This window comes from Manis pentadactyla, chromosome 9 (assembly GCF_030020395.1).
Source record: "Manis pentadactyla isolate mManPen7 chromosome 9, mManPen7.hap1, whole genome shotgun sequence".
Lineage (NCBI taxonomy): Eukaryota > Metazoa > Chordata > Mammalia > Pholidota > Manidae > Manis > Manis pentadactyla.
The window spans coordinates 29,583,122-29,599,718 of NC_080027.1; the positions used below are offsets into that span (position 1 = coordinate 29,583,122).

General features: G+C 45.1%; 1 long non-coding RNA gene across 1 annotated transcript in view; it reads left to right on the forward strand.

Moving 5' to 3' along the window:
* Positions 1-12,433: 12,433 nt before the first annotated feature.
* The window catches only part of LOC118923331 (uncharacterized), a 52,872-nt gene continuing 48,708 nt past the window's right edge, over positions 12,434-16,597 (forward strand). Inside the window, exon 1 of the long non-coding RNA XR_005029178.2 lies at positions 12,434-14,635. This is a non-coding gene — a long non-coding RNA (uncharacterized LOC118923331). The remainder of the gene's footprint in view (positions 14,636-16,597) is intronic.

Genomic DNA, 16,597 nt, shown 5'->3' on the forward strand with positions numbered 1-16,597 from the left:
TAAGTACCTCATGTTGACTTAATTACATTGCAATGTCCCTGTTTCCAATTAAGATCTAATTTCTCAGCTACCAAGAATTAGGACTTCAATAGACCTTTGGGGGATGCAGTTCAGCCCCACAGTCACAGCCTTTGCAGTTGTTCTTTGTGCCTGAAATGCTCTTTCCCCAGGTGTCCACATTGCTCACCTTCTCGGGTCCTTCTGGTCAATTACTGGAATGTCACTTTCTCAGTGAGGCCTTCCTTAGCCCCTGTATCTGGAATGGCAACACGCATTCCCTGGCGTTTCCTAGTTCCTGTCCCTGCTTTGTTTTTCTCTTTAGCATTTGTCATTAGCATATTATATGTTTTATTTCACTTATTTATATTGTCTGTCTTCCTGGTAGAATGTAAACTCCAGGAAGTGGGGATTTCTGTGGGTTTTGTCCACTGCCGTAGTGCCAACATCTAGAACAGTGCCTGGCACTAAAATACTTGTTGAATGTATGCAAGAATCTGCCTGCGCAAAGCCCTTCTGGGACGTGTTCAGAGCTCTAAGACTGCTGCAGCCCCGCTAAAAGTCGGAGTTGTGACAGACCTTCTCCTATAGCCACCTGAACATGAAGCCAAGTGTCTTGGTTCCCCACATGGTGGAGTCAGGAGGGGAAATATCTCGGCCCCAAAGACTTGTTGGTGGAACTCTGGTCCACAAAGCATGTCCAAGGGAAGAGTAGGGCAGTGTCTCCCCTGACTGGTTTTTGGTTTCTGGATTTTTCTCTTTTCATCTATGAAATAGAATAGAAGGAAAAGGATCAGGGCTAGTGAGTCTCTATGTTTTCCAAAATAAAACTCTCTCTGATCTTTTCCAGTCATAACACTTCTGTCCACCCGATGGCCTTTCCATCTTGGGCAGGCTTCCTTCCTTCTCCCCGATGCTGTTGGTTCCCCCAGCAATTGACATGCACACAGCTACTTTAGATCTGAGATGACTCTTAGGGTTGTAGAAACTTCAGTTTATAGTATTGTGATGTTAAGTTTTATGTGTCAAATTGGCTGGACCATAGAGCCCCAGATATTTGGCCAACCATTATTCTAGACATTTCTGTGAGGGTGTTTCTGCATGAGAGGAACTTGTAAATCAGTGGACTTTAAGTAGATTGCCCTCCATAATGTGGGTGGGCCTCATCCAATCAGTCAAAGGCCTGCAAAGAACAATAGACCCCTCCCAAGCAAGAAGGAATTGTGCTAGCAGAGAGCCCTGGGACCTGAACTGCAACACTGGCTTGTCCCTGGATTTCCAGGCTTCTGGCTTACCCTGCAGATTTTGGACTTGCCAGGCTCTTTAATTTCAAGAGACAATTCCTTAAAATAAAAGTATCTATCTGTCTATCTATCTATCTATCTATCTATCTATCTATCTATCTATCTATCTATCTATCTACCTGTCTATCTAATCTTCTGTTGGTTCTGTTTCTCTGGAGAACCCTAAGCAAACAAATGCTATCAGAATTCCTTACAGAATGAATCTTTGAGACGGCAGTGAAACAGAACTCCACGGTGTTTTCTAGAGCTGACACACTCTGCTCTGTCTGAAAAACTGAGCCTTGGGTGGCATGTTTTCTGGTCCTGGGGCTTTGGCTCTAAGATAGAGACCCTCCGTGGAGGGGTGGATTTACCAGGGACATGGAAGAGGGCATTCCAGAGAATGAGGAAACTCTGGGCTATAACAGACCATGCTTAGTCCCAGAAAAGACATGGTAGGAAAATACTCACTTTCTCCAATAACCAAGAAGCCAAGAAAGAGATTTATGGAGTTGGGACAGAAGGGAAGACAGATAATTCTTTTCTTGGCCTCTTGGTAACTTCAGATCAAGGTTTTAATGGAAAAGTAGAACCATTTTCTTTATCTGGCTTTGCCACGGACCAGCTGTGTGACCTTCAGTGAAATACTACCCTTCTCTGGGACTTCTTGTTCTCACTGTTAAAACAAGGCCATTGAATTAGACCATCTCTTCAGTGTCTCTCAGTCATGCCAGTCTGTCACCTTAGCTCTAACGTCCATGAAGGTGGGCCATCTCTCGCTTACCTCTCAGTACTTAGCACCTAGCATAGGGCCTAACATGCGGGAGCACCTAGCTCATCGTCGGTCCTCAATAATAACTACCATTGAATGAATGAATCAGGATTTTAAAAAAAGACTATGTAACTGTTGAAGAAAAGGGAAGGGAAATCAAGGAATTTCATCCTGTGGACTCAGGTAAAAGATGTTTTTAATAAACATGAACTCCTTTATTATAATCAAAAAGCCATTTCCTGAGACTTGTTTTATATATTCAGAATGCCAGATAGTGGGGTACAAAGTTATTTAAACCAACTCCACAGCCCTGAGGGTCTCACCGTTTTATTGGGGTGACAGGAAATGCAGACCAAGGTTGCTAAATGACAACAAAAGGCATCAGCTACAGAGTCTGGTCAGTGGTACTTACTTTTTAAGGGCTCAGTTTCCAAGGTTTGTGGGCAAATCTGAGGGAGAGGACCAGCTGAGCCCCTCTGTGGTCTCAGCTGTTCCTCTCAGCTTGCTGACACTGTCTCTTCATGCCAAGCCTACCAAAACGGACAGCAGCAGGGCACTCATTCGTGTCCTGTGCACCCCCTGCAGCAGGCAGGTAAAAGCAGACTGCCCTCTGCTCTCCTGTACTGCCCCAGATTCTTTAGTCAGGTCAGACTTCTGCCCAAGCCGGGAATCGCTCTGTGTCAGCCCACTCCCTGCAGGTCAGCTGACTAATGGTTTTCTGTCTGCATTTTAAAACAGCCTAGAAAAGTCTCAAGTTTACAGAGAGTCCCTCTGAGTCATGGCCCAGGAGACCCTCTATATGTCATCCTATTTGATTTTATAAAAGCCTTCAGCTTTTAGACCAGAGGAGCTGCCTCCCTGATCTTAAATAAAATGACTGTGGCTTTGGAGCCAGAGGCTGGCCATGCAGTGCCAGCATGTCACTTAGGGACGGCAGGTGTTCGACATGTCTCTTCTCTCTGAGCCTTAATTGTCTCCTCTGTAGGAAGGACTGTAACTACAATTCACCCACCCCCTCAAACACACACACTCTACCCCCTTCTCCCACCCCCCACCACAGGGTTACTCTGAGAATTAAATGAGATCATGTATGTGATGGTATTCTGCATTATGCAAATGCCAAGTTCTCTTTTTTATCAGATTTCAGCTTTTATGAGTCATTTCAGACACCAGTTCTTGATGTATGTCCTACACATAATCCCACCACTATTTCTTCTTCTTTTCCTTTTCTTGTTTCCTGGAAATTGTAAAGTTGGTCCTATGCATACTCCAGATGGAGTCTACTCCTGTGCCTTATTGCTTCATTCTCCCTTCCTGAGGGGTACCTACCAGCTTTCATTCCCTCACTAGGTCAGTAAGTACTCAGAAGTTTTCTCCCAGCCCACATTGTAGCCATGCACACTTGCGTATCTGACACTGGCATATTTACTGTTTGATGGATCTGTTGTCATGTGCAGAAACCCAAATAATGATGGACCAATAATCAAGAATCCTGTGTTCCAGAATTAGCACTGTCTTTGATTATCCAGAGAGCTTCAAGCCATTCAGTTCGATAAACATGTATTCAGGTCAGGGAAATTGTTGGGGGAGGGCAGCAGGGGAATGTTGCCTGCTGTGCAGAAACTCAAAATTTTGTAGGTCACACAGATAAGTAAACCTCCAGCTATGAACCATGTGCTCTACAGTGGCACATGCACAGATAAAAAGGGCATATGGAGGAAGGAACAGTTTAATCAACCTTTGGAGGTTGTAAAGGCACTGCTTCAGAGGGGAGGGGACATCTGAGCTTGGCCTTGAAGGATGACTAAGATTTTACAATGCCAGTAAGGAGACCAGCTGGAAGGAAGAACATTAAGACATGAACAGAACAGCGTGCTGAAGAAGTGGGAAGAATTTGGTGTGGCCAGAGCATAGGATGTGCCATAGAGAGACGAGGCCAGAGAAGGCTGGGCTGAGGCTGTGTGGAACCTAGCGTGCCAGGCTTCCACAGACACTGGGGCTTTGTCCTCTCCAGCCTGTCTCAACCAGGGCTCTACAAGAAAATAAAGCCCTCCTGACCTAAGGCATCCATTGTACCATCCATTTCTCCCCTGTATACCCAAATGATGCTAGCTATGTGCCATCCCAGAGAGAACAGAGAAAACCGGCACCCAAGTAATTTTCTGTAGGGCTTGATTCTCACGTGGAAGCCCAACTGAGAGAGGCTGCCAGGCAATGGAAGGCAATCCAACATTTAGAGAAGCAAGTGACGTCCTCGCATGTCACAGAAACATCGCTCTGGTGACAACGAGAAGAACACTTTAGGAGTACAGTAGAGGATAAAAGGTGAACAAAAATCCTATTGCACTAATTCAGGGCTCAGGATGATGACAGTAGAAAAGGAGGAAAGGTACATCCTAGAGACATTAAGCGGGCAGAAAGGAGAGTGTCGTTCAGTGCCGTCTTCCCTGCTGAGACCTGGAGTTCGGGTTTCCTCCAGCGGCAGGCTGGAGCCTTCCTAAAGAGTGTGAGCAGATCCTCAGCAATAACCCACCACAGGGCAGGCTGCCACTAATCTGGACTTCTCTGTGCTCTGCACACCTTATAGCCTCCAAGTTAGAACTTTTCTCTTCATATCCCATCACCCTCCTGGGCATGTCTGTCCTGTCCTCACAACTGACCTGCAGCCTAATGCCCCTCCCAGCTCCACAGTTCCCTGCTGGGACAGAAGCCCGGCCCTGAACTCCAGACTGCTTGGCTGAGATCCTGACCCTCGGCTCTCCTATTGCAACCCATTCTCCCAGGGGGCTGGGTCCCTCCCTGTGCCCCACCCCCACCTCCAAATTACTGCAACCAAGTCAGCATTGCCAGCTCCAGGGCCGCCTGGGCCCAGCTTCCTCCCCCAGCCCGCAGGCCCGCCTTGCTGAGGTCCCAGGTGCCTGACAATAGACCCACCCAAGTTCAGACATCCCCCTGCCTCCTCTGTGGCCTGCGCACTCATTTGTAATGTGAGGGGGTTATACTAGGTGACTTCTAAGGTAGCTCCCTTCCAACATCCTGTATTTCTAAGTAGGCCAACTGTGAAAGAAGTCTGCATTGACACAGAACAATTGAGGCTCGGAAACGAGTGAGTCAGGACTCAACAAAATGATCCAGCTAAGTGAAGCCAGGAGATTTGAGTACAGCATGCCACTGGGCAGACTGCAGCGAGAGACTCAAGCCACAGATGAGCCTGCCTAGACAGCTGTGTGGGCAAGAAGACTGATGCCACACCCAGCTCCTTCGTCAGGTTCATGATCAAAGAATTAACATCATTTTGTGTCCCTCCTCCCCAAATGACAACATTCATTTATGAACCTAAAGCTATTTAGTATGGTGATTGTAATTCTACCTTTTCTCCCTGTCAGTGCTGGTCATTTCAGATTCAATATTATTGCATTAGTATTTTGCCCATTTCCTTGACATAACCATCCAGTGAATATTCCCCGAGCATCTAGCCTTACTCTCAAGACTTCCTACATTCTTGCCAGATGCTTCTCAGGGTTGTGTGCAAGGAGGAACATGGGTCTTTGGAGACCTAGGTTTGAACCTCACAGCTACTTACTCATGTAATTCAGGAAAAGTTCATCTGAGCTCTGCAAGTGGGAAAATAAAAGCTGCCTTGCAAAGTTGTAGCCCAGATTGAAAGCATCTGGTGCATAGAAGGTTCTCAGTAAAGGAGTGCTCCTTCCTACATGCCCTGCTGCCTTCATCTCTGGAAGACTCTTTGCCCTGGTGACTGTTTCTCCTGGGCATGCCTGGATTTTTCTTCCCTCTCCTCCTGAAGCCCCCAAGGTCCCTGCTGGTCCACAAGAGTTCCTGCTCCGATTCCAGACCTGTGGCCTGCTGAGTCAGCAGTAGCCTTTCTGGGAGGAGGGGCTTTTATTTTTATTTTTTCTGGTCGGAGCTCAGCAGTCACAGGCCAAGAAAAATCTTGGTCAGAAGAAGTGATCATAGCTGAAGTCCCTAAGAGCTCCATTGTCTCAGCTCCAGGGTCTATTACATTGAAGATGAAGTGTTAGTGCTGTGATTAATGTAGGGCCAGTCAGGAGATCCCGAGAGACAGTGCTGAAGTGGTGAGGGGGCCAAGTAGGATGCGTTCAAGTTGCTGAGCACAGGGTTTAGCTGTGGAACACACTTCTTTGGCTGGCTGGGGCTAGCATTCTTGGTTTTTCCTTTGAGGGATTCTCATTCAGGGACCAGTGTAGACATGGTCTCTAAGAACCTTCAAGATAATTTCAATCTACTTTCTTTCACACAGATGAACAAACTGAGATCCAGAGGAGGAAAATGACTTGTCCAAATCCATAGAGAGAGAAAGGGCCAGAAGAACTGCACCTAAACCCAGGCCTCTAGACTCTAGGTCCATAACCATGCCCATTATCCTATGGAAAAATAGTGATTGTTAAAATTCAACACATTATGGACATTCAGCAAATTTGATTGTTGAATAACAGTAGAGGGATTATTTGTTAACAGGATTTCTAAACAGGAGAGTACTCACTAGTTCCCCCAAATTTGTTGAGTCCCAGAAGGTCAAGAAGGGACAAATTGTGAAGGATATTGAATGCTGTGCTTAGGAGTAGGAATTGTTCTCTAGGCAGCATGAAACCATCAAAGAGTTTGGAGAAGGTTGACCTGATCAGTTTTAGCAAGATCATTCTGGTAGCAGAGGTGTGGATGGACTAGAAGGTGTCAAGAAAGTGTATGAGGACATAGTGGGCTTTGGAATAGTCCTGGCAACAGGTAATTGCTGGAGGTATAAAGAAGGTCGGTGGCAGTAGAACAGAGAGGCACAGGAGAGCCAAAGGCCATTTCTTAAATGGGGCCTGTGGTCAGTGGAATAACAGGCAGGGCAGGGCAGGCAGGCCAGAAGGCTGGGCCCCACGCCAGCCAAAGTACAGCTTCTCCAGACCCTGGACTACGCCCAAGGTCCCAGGCTAACCAAGGCTCTCCATTCATGGCAGAGCAGCTGTTTGATGGCCACAGCCTCAGGCAGACCCCAGACTGTGAAGAGTCACTAACAGTAACTAACAGTCCCTGAAATTCTGACTGTGTGATAAATCAAGGGTGTCTGTTTCCCTGGCAAAGTGCAGCAAAGGTGGTTGGTTGTGACACACAGATAGGAAGTCCTGTTAGAAGCATTATCTACCTAGAGGCTTTCAGTTGAGGGCAAAAAATGCTTTAAAGACAGAAAAATTCTTAAATATTCAAGTTTCTACATCTTGGCTGGATCATTTCGATTTCCTGGTAAAAGGTAAGTATAATCCCCTAGCAGCTATGGAGGTCATATATTGTTACAGTCCATAACAGAATTTGGTACCACGCAGTCCTGGGTTTGAATCCAGACTGGTCCTCACTAGCTGCGTAACCCTGAGCAAGTTACTAAATATCTGCTTCTTCAACCATAAAATGGGGATAAGAGTAGTATGTAATGGTTGTTGTCTAATGATATGAGATAATGCACTTTAAGGGCTCAGCACAATGCTTGCCACAGAGTAGATGCTCAATTGTGGTCGGTTATTGTTAACTTCATATCGCCACTGAATTATTTTATAGCATGGTATATATTTTTAGAATTCACCTTTGCAAGTGTAAAAAAAATGGTGTTCAACATTTTAAAAAGCCTCCTGTTTGAATATTATGTTTGAACCAAGTTTTAAAGATTCATGGATGAATGGTGGGATAGCAGAATTTTGGATATGTTTACATGCAGATTTTATGAATGTGCAATAAAAGTGTTTATTTTACTTCCCCCAAATTTCTTGTTCAAAAAGTGATTTTGCTATTGATTTTCTGGGTGACTTTGAGTTACTCCATTGAACCTTTGAAGCTCTTTTTGCTTCCTCTGCAAAATAATCTGGCATAGGCTACATGGTATCTAAAGACTACCAATTCTAAAATAAGTACATGGAAGTGATTTTATACTCTAATTTCATATTACTTGAATAGCTATAATAATAAGTCCAACCCCAATTGTTTCTAAAAAAAGGTCTAGAACGTTTCATGATTATCAAGAATTATTGCCAAGAATCTGACTACCATCTTTATTATGATGTGTGCACTTATTTATGTAATGGTTTGACAGTATATAGCGGACTTGCAACATCTGGAAGGATATTCACAGTTGACAAGCAGAAAACGGGAACTAGAATTTGTATCTCCTCATACACTTGCTGGTCCTTGGGGAAAAGTCACTTAAAAAAAATTTCTCATCTCTTCATTTGTATTGTCAAAGTTTCTTGGGATAAGTGAGTTGGTTTGGCAAAGCACTGGGAATAGGGTAGAAAAGATCATCTTTATGACCAAACTTTTCAGGTCTAGCTCCAGATTACCCTCCCAACCCTTTCCCCCACTATTTTGGTTTCACACATTCTAATACAACCAGACTGATCTTGGCTGTTTCCCTAAATCATGTGCATTTATTTACTGTTCCATGTTTTACTAATGCTGCTGTCAACCTGGAAACACTCCTCTTCTTTACTCTGAATTCTTCCTCACTCTCTCTGCCAACATTTGTCCAATTCCTCCCCATCCTTCAAGGTTTAGTACAAATATCACATCTCCACAATGTATGAGTAATCATCCTCTTTGGGTGTAGTGAGTATCTCCCTGGAAGGGAGCTTCCAGAACACTTTTGATATGTACCTTGCAGAGGATGCCGGCAGATACAATAGCACAGAGGTTAGGCACACAGGCTCTACAGTCATACCACTTGAGTTCAGATCCTTAATGGTGCCTTAGCTGTGATCTTGGGCACGTTATAAACCTCTGCATGCCTCAGTTTCCTCATCTGTAAAATTGAGCTGATGGAAGTACCTACCTCATATGGTTTTTGTTAGGTTTAAATGAGCCAGTATATGTAAAGCATTTAAGATAGTACCTTGTCCACAGGGACTGTTTTATTATTACTTTCTCTTTCTACCTTATTTTACAGATATAATATCACTGTCTTTTGTTTCCTCCTAGACTCTACACTCCTTGAGAGCAGGAGAATCTGTACCCCTTCATTTTTTGTAGCTCCTTTTTGCCTTGACCTTAGCACACAGAACTAGTCAAGCAGCAGATTTTGGAAAACTTAGGCCAAGCCCTTCCTCTCTTTTCATCCCTAATATTTCAAGGTGACTTTAACTATGAAATAAGAGATTCCATAAAGGAGCTTATTGTAATTAAATGTCAAATTGGACACTAGACTAAACAGTCTATAGTCAGTGGCATGCTAATGCACAGGGTAAGCACGGGGCTTTTTAAAGAACATTACATGTGGTGTCCAGCTATTTGATCCAGGGCTCCTAGTCCTGGTCCCATTCCACTGCTCTGAGCAGCCGGATTCCATTACCCTGCTTCCCAGGGCTGCGGTCAGCCCAGCTCCAGCTGGCCATGCGGACGACCTCGGCCACCATACCATTCAGTTCACTCTGCAGGGAGCAGACTCACCTGTGATCCACGGACAGATTGGTAAGCAAATGCGTACGGAAGGAAAACATTATGTTTTACTCCTTCAGGACAAAGTTCAGTTGTAGTCAAGATTTCAGGTCAAATTCAGATCAGTGTCTAAGATATTTTCCACAAATATTTCTCACATCTTTGCAGAGATGCTTCTTGGTCTGTGTTCATGGATTTGTGCCAAACAGCAGTTTACCCAACGCTGTGATTCATTTGTTTGTTTTCTATACACTGTCTGACTTTTTTCATATTTGGCTTTGGCTGAGGATGCTGAGCATATGTTTCACATGGCTAGTCAGTCAGACTTTTTAGTGTATTTGGATCTTAACATAAAAAATAAATTAATTTGGGAATATATACAAAGGTAATGAAAACACTAATTCAAAAAGATATCTGCATCCCTATGTTCATAGTAGCACTATTGACAATAGCCAAACATGGAAACAACCTAAGTGCCCATTAGTAGATGAATGGTTAAAGGAGTTGTGGTCTGTATACAGTGGAATATTATTCAACAATAAAGAATGAGGAAATCCTACCATTTGCAACAAATGGATGGACCTTGAAGACATTATGCTAAGAGAAATAAGTCAGACAGAGGAAGACAAATATGATACAATCTCACTTATATGTGGAATCTAAAAAAAAACTCATAGAAAAACAGATTTTACTTGTGGTTACCAGAGGCAGTGGAGGGGGACAGTAGGGGGGAAGGGGAATTGGAGGAGGTGATCAAAAGGTACATACTTCTGGCTTTAAGATATGTAAGTATTAGGGATATAATTTACAGCATGAACACTATAGCTAACATTGTATGATATATAGGAAAGTTGTTGAGAGAGAAATCCCAAGAGTTCTCAAGACCAGAAAAAAATGTTTTCTTTATTCTTTTCTTCTTATTGCATCTCTATGAGAAGATGGATGTTAGCTGAACCTACTGTGGCAATCATTTCACAATATATGTAAATCAAGCCATCATGCTGCATGCCTCAGACTCATACTTTGATGTATGGCTATTATTACTCAATAAAACTGGGGAAAAAATTCAGACCAAAGACTGGGATTTTTCTAGTAATAAAGCAGGGACTACCCATTTTCTTTTCAGTGATATTAACTTCAGTGTAACAGCATTAATGTTAAAACATAATTCAGGTCAGGTATAATATCAGCTCCTGGTGTGTCATTAATAATTCCTAGTTCATGAATAAGAGCCATATATAAAGTAGCACAAGCCCACAGAAATGGGCCTGGAGAAATTAGGCCACACAGGGCTCAGATAAATTAAAGTGTAAGATGCTGCCTTCTCCTCTCCCAGAAGCAGCATTTCTTTTTTTGAAACTAACCTTGGCCACCGGCAGAGCAGGCACTGGCCTACAGCAAGGAGGGACATTGGAAGTCCCAAAAGTTGGTTCTCCACCTGCCTTTTATGCTTACCATTCCTACCTCTAGAGTGGCATTCCATTGGCAGAAGTTTGCTTCAGAGACTTCAGTCCATTGTTTTACTAATTTATTCATTCATCAAATGTTTATTCATGCCACTGTGCACAGGAACTAGAAGAGAAAAGTGAGTAGGACACAGAGTTTTTCCTCTGGTGGGAAGACCACAGCAGGGAGATGATTAAAACTCTGCATGTTTGACAAGTATCATGACAGAGTTTCACCTCGGGGACTTCCAGAGAGGTAGGAGGCGACCCCAGAGAATGGGGTGTCACAGAAAACTGAGAATGGAGAAATGATGATGTCATGCACTTCACAGAGGACAAGTCGAGTGAGGAAGGGAAATGTTGGGTGTAGACCCCTCTAACAGGGTGAGAGCTTTAAGCTGGCCAGGAGTTATGAACTAAATACAGTGGCCCATGGAGTTCCAGTTTCACAATGTAAAGGCATCTGAGAACTGGGCAGAATTTGACCCAGGAGCTAAAATTTGATAGAGAAGTGAGTGCAAATGGACAGACTGGAAATCTGGGCCCCTGTCAAGGAGGGGCTGAAGAGGGCACTTGGTTGTAGGAGCAACAACTTAGGGCACCGGGGCCAGAGTTGGAGAAGTCTGAGACAGGGACTGAAAGAGGAGGTCAGAAAATGCCAAACAAACTGTGCCTCTTTCGTTATTTGGGGGAAAGCAGGCACCGGATTAGTTCTTGTACTGTGAGGTGCCAGAGGGAAGCCATAAGAGAAATTTGAATTAATGTCATTTATCTAATTAAAATAGGCCAAGCACGTGTTTGGCTTCAGGACTAGGGAGACTGTTGAATTCTTGAATTCTAGTCACTCCCACCACTGCACTATAACCCAAACAGTGTATCTCTCCCTTCTACTTGGAGTACCTCTGTGCCCTCTTCTTTGCCTTTCAAGAGTTGGCAGAAGTGTCCTCTTCTTCCCTAATGGTTCAGACTGTTGATCGTGCCTGCTCCAAGCTCCCAGGGCAATCAGCACATCTCTCTCATGGATTAGCACTCATCCATCAGACTGCCCCTATTTGCTTCTCTGTCTCTCTACCAGCTGTGAGCTGAGAGCAGAGATTGCCTTCCAGCCCTATATCCCCAGGACTTAGCCAGCCTAGAACACAGTATTCTGGCAATACATTTCTGTGGATGGATGGGTGGTCCTGTGGTTCTGTGGATGGCTGGTTGGCTTGAACAGATTAGATGAATGGCCCAAATCAGTAAGGATTTGAAGTCTCCTTAAGAATATAGACCTCAGGGAGTGAATGCTCAGAAAAGTGGTGAATGTATTTGTCTTGCCAATAAGTTTCAGCCCCAGACAAGTTTACTATGCATTCAGTGAGACTGAAAAAAAATGACAGTGCAATGTTCTTGGGGTGAAAGGGTTTATACCCAACTTTATTCCTACGATGGCACGTCATTCACTAGAATCCCATCCACCCAGAACAAGTCTGCATGCAGCAAGCCAGTCTCTGCCCCTGCAGCCGTCTCAGTCTTTGTCCTTGGCACTGCCACCACTCCAGCCTCTGCTTTTCTGCAGCCATGTCGCCAAGAGCACTGGGCAGAGCTCTTTACATAGAGTCAGTAACAACGTATTGCCCACATGTGTGCAGTGAGCAAGCTAACCAGGGCCAGGTGAGAATCCTGGCCACAGGAACTTCCGCTTGCTCCACAGTATTTTAATGTGGCAAACAGTGGGTAAAAAGCAGGTATCTTGGTCCAAATCACACCTAGTTGCAATTCTGTGTGCTTTATTTGCCTGTTCACACGAACTCTGTAATTTTTGGCCAAGGTTTGCTTAGTGAGCAGGTTTCAAAGATGTGGAAGGAGGAGCAATCTAATCGAAAAAGTTCAAACCAGGAGCCAGGAGGTCTCGCCTCTCTTCCTGATCCCCCACTGACTTCCTGATTCTGTAACCCAGACGAGTTGCTTATCTCCAGATGCTTCCAGTCTCCTGACCTCCAGTCTTTCCCCTTTGTACTTCGGCCTCCACCCTCCACCCACTTATCTTTCCTGAAAACATATTAATCATCTTTTTTTTTTTTTTTGCCTCTGAAGCAAAGTCCCAACTCCATCACAGACAAGTGAAGTCTTTTGAGTATCTCTCAAAGCTGATGGCTCTTTATCATGGCCCTTATGCCCAGTTACTTAGCGGTTTCCATTCCCCCAAGCAAGCTCTTTCATGCCTCTGTGTGTTTTCCACACACTGTCTCCAATATTAGCAATGACCTTCCACACACATTTCACCTGAGGAGCTCCTGTTTGTCCACCTTTTAAGACTCAGCTACTGGAGCCTAAGAGTTGCTTCCTTGGCGAAGCCTCCTCTAATGCCTTCAGATGACATAAGCACCACCTTCAGCCTGCTCCCATAGCATTTTACTTGTTTATCTCAGACCACTTAGAACCCTGATAGAAATTATTTGCTTACTCAACTACCTCAGGTTCCACCTAAACCCTGGGTTCCTCTAAGTCAGGGGCCCTTGTTCTTGTATCTTCCCTCTAGCTGTTAGCACTTAGAGGTTCCTTGATGTAAGCTGGTTGAAAAAAAATCAAAGGAGTTATACTGAATTTTACATGTACTGTGTCTCTAACTGTGGCTGCTATTCACTTCTCCATATCCCCATGAAACCTAATAATAAAGATTGTTTTGCTGAGCACTGATCAGGCAGCAGGCACTATTCGATACCCTTTACACGTGATAGCTTCATTTAATTGTTATCTCAGTCTTGCAAAGCAGGCATTACTATCACTACTACTTTACAGATAAAGAAACTGAGGCCCAAAGAGGTTAAGTATGTTTCCCAAGTCATAGTTAATAGATGGTGGAGCTAGGACTTAAACTGAAGATTCTCCAACTTCAAAGCCCATGACCTTTCCACAAATCACGTGTTTCCTCCAAGGCCTGCACCTGGAAGGTTCTGGGTTGTTTAACTGCTCTGCACTGCACTAAATAGGATTGCAAGATCGGCTTGCAGCTGGGGCCTGGCCATCTCCACAGCCCATCCATGAAATCCTAGACAGCCGGCATGCATGGAGACAAAGCTCAGATCCTCTTCCTGGCAGGAGGCTGTCTTCTGGCACACGCGGCCGGCACTCCACTTCCTGGGATCAGATGGAGCCCTCAGCCCTCTCAAGTTCATGGGTTTGTCCCTGATGTCCAGCCCAGAAACTGTCTGCTCCCGGGATCCCTAGAGAATGAGACATTATTGGCTTCTGGGATGTTTTTCTGGTCACGGAGCCCTGAAGGTGAAAGGTCTCTTGGATGGAAGGGAACAGGCCAAGTTTATCCAGCCCTGCAAGGCGTCAGGCGGCCTGGAGCCACATTCCGTTAGGATCCACGGAACAGCTGAGGCTACTTCTCCTCAGCATGATACCTGCCCTCCGAGGACGGCGCTCTTCCTGCCCTGAAGTGCAGCTGACATTAGGCAGAAATCCCACTGCAGAGCTCCCTTCAGGCTGGACCCTGTGCACAGGCCCTCGGAAACTCCCTCTTCTGTCTCTGCCTCCCCCTCCGGCGTATGGGGAGAAGAGGAACTTGCGAAAGGGTATGTGCTCTTGTCCTGCAAAGTCCCATAGGAATACAGGAGAGAGACAGAAGGGAGAAGAGTATTTCCATGCATGTGAATACCCATTACGTGCCAGCCATTTGACATGCATCATCCCATTCAATCATCACTGTAAGTATTGTCCCCATTTTAAAGATATGTGAACTGAAACTGACTTCTAAGCACAACACTGCTGTTTCTTTTCATTGATAACAGGGGTATTGTGAAACTGTTGACTTTGGGCCTGAGAACCAGTATCTGGGAGCTCAGCATGAGGGTGAGGTAGGACACGGCCCTGCATGCTTCTGCAGGAATCAGGGATTCTATTGGAACCCCAGATCCAGCTGTTCAGTACTGGGAAAAGCAAGCAGTTTGAAATCACACAAAAAGGCCTTGAACCAGGAGTTTGAGTGCATTTGCCTGAGTCCCAGTTCTATGACTTACCATATGTGAAATCTTGTCTTGGTTTTCTCATCTATAAAGTGGGAATGAAACCAACTGATTTCCTATTTTAGGATTTTGTGACAATTAAATGAGATACAAGTTGTAGGGGTGTGGGGAAGTGTTACAGAGACCCAGCCTATTCATAAATGAGCCACGTTCATGTCCACCACCCCTTCCTCTATGATCAGCGTGATCAGACAGCTCCCCACTCTCCAGATTAATTTTTCTCTTGCCCTTATTCCCTACCCCTCTCCCCCACCCCAGACCTAAAGCTAAATGGAGAACAGTTTGGTGTAGAGGAAGGAGATTAGACTAGAAATTGGATGACTTGGGTTTGAGTCCTGATTTTATTAATTACTGGATGTGAGGTAATTTTGTCACGGAGCCTCAATATCTTCATCTGCTGAATGGAGTTGATATTGGTTGCCGTTGCCCTGAAGACTGTGTGAAAGGGAATACATCAATGCTTTGTCCCTTCTAATGCGTCGTCCAAACGCAAGTTATTCATCTAATGAAGTGTCTTGGCCATCTGCTATGGATCAGGCCCGTGCCAGGTGATGGGGGTGCAAAGACAGTAAGACATGAGCGCCAGTAAGCTCACAACCTGAGGAGGGAACAGACCCGTAGACAGGTGATTACAACACAGTGTGGTAAGTACCACGACAGGGGAGGAGCAGAACGCTGGCAGCCCAGATGAGGCGCACTGAATGAGTTACCTACTGCTGTGAAACAAATCACCCCAAAACGTAGTAGCTTAAAACAAGCACTTCTCATCTCACAGACGGTCTGAGAGTCAGGAATCTGGGAATGGCGTAGCTGGGTAGTTCTGCCTCGGGGCCTTTCATGGGGTCAGCCTGCTGGCTGATTGCGTTCTCTGATGACTCGCCTGGCATGGGGAACCCACTTCCAAGCTCACTCGCATGGCTGTTGGCAGGAGGCTGCCCTTCCTTGCCACGTGGGCCTCTCTGTGGGTCTGCTCAAGACTCCTCTCTCCCCGAGGCAAGTCACCGAGAGAGAGCGTGTGTGTGAGAGAGCACTCGAGATTATAGCCTAAGCTTAGGAGTGCCATGCTATCTATCACTTCTGCCATTTTCTCTTTGGCATAAAGCCATCCATGGTACAGTACAGGAAGGGAAGACACAGGGTGTGGCTCACAGGAGATGGGGATCTTCGGGAGCCATCACGAATGCCTGCCTCCATGGGCACCCCATGCTGGGAGAGAGGAGGAGCTGGGTACATTTTATGAAGCTTAAGCTCAGGTATATTTTTATTGCTTCTTGAAGTTTCTGTTGGATGCTGGACTAGTAAGAGAAAACTTGCTTTTCTATTCAGATTATTCTGCTGTTAAATGGAAACGATGTTAAATGGAAAATACAGAGTAAGCTTAGAGCTGTCAAATAGAAGTAATGACTTGGCTGGCGGAAGCATCTTCCAGCATGGTCTCCTTGGCAGCTGACCACCACCAAGAGCTACACCTGCTTCTATTAGCAATGCAGTGCATGTTGTATCACGATCATGTGTTGACGTGTCCGCACATTGTGCCATAATCATGTGTTTACATGCCTGATGTCCTCTAGACTGCTCTGAGCAGGCAGGAAAAATGTCTTTCTGGTATGTAGCTGTGTCTCACATCTAGCTTGGTGCCTGGCA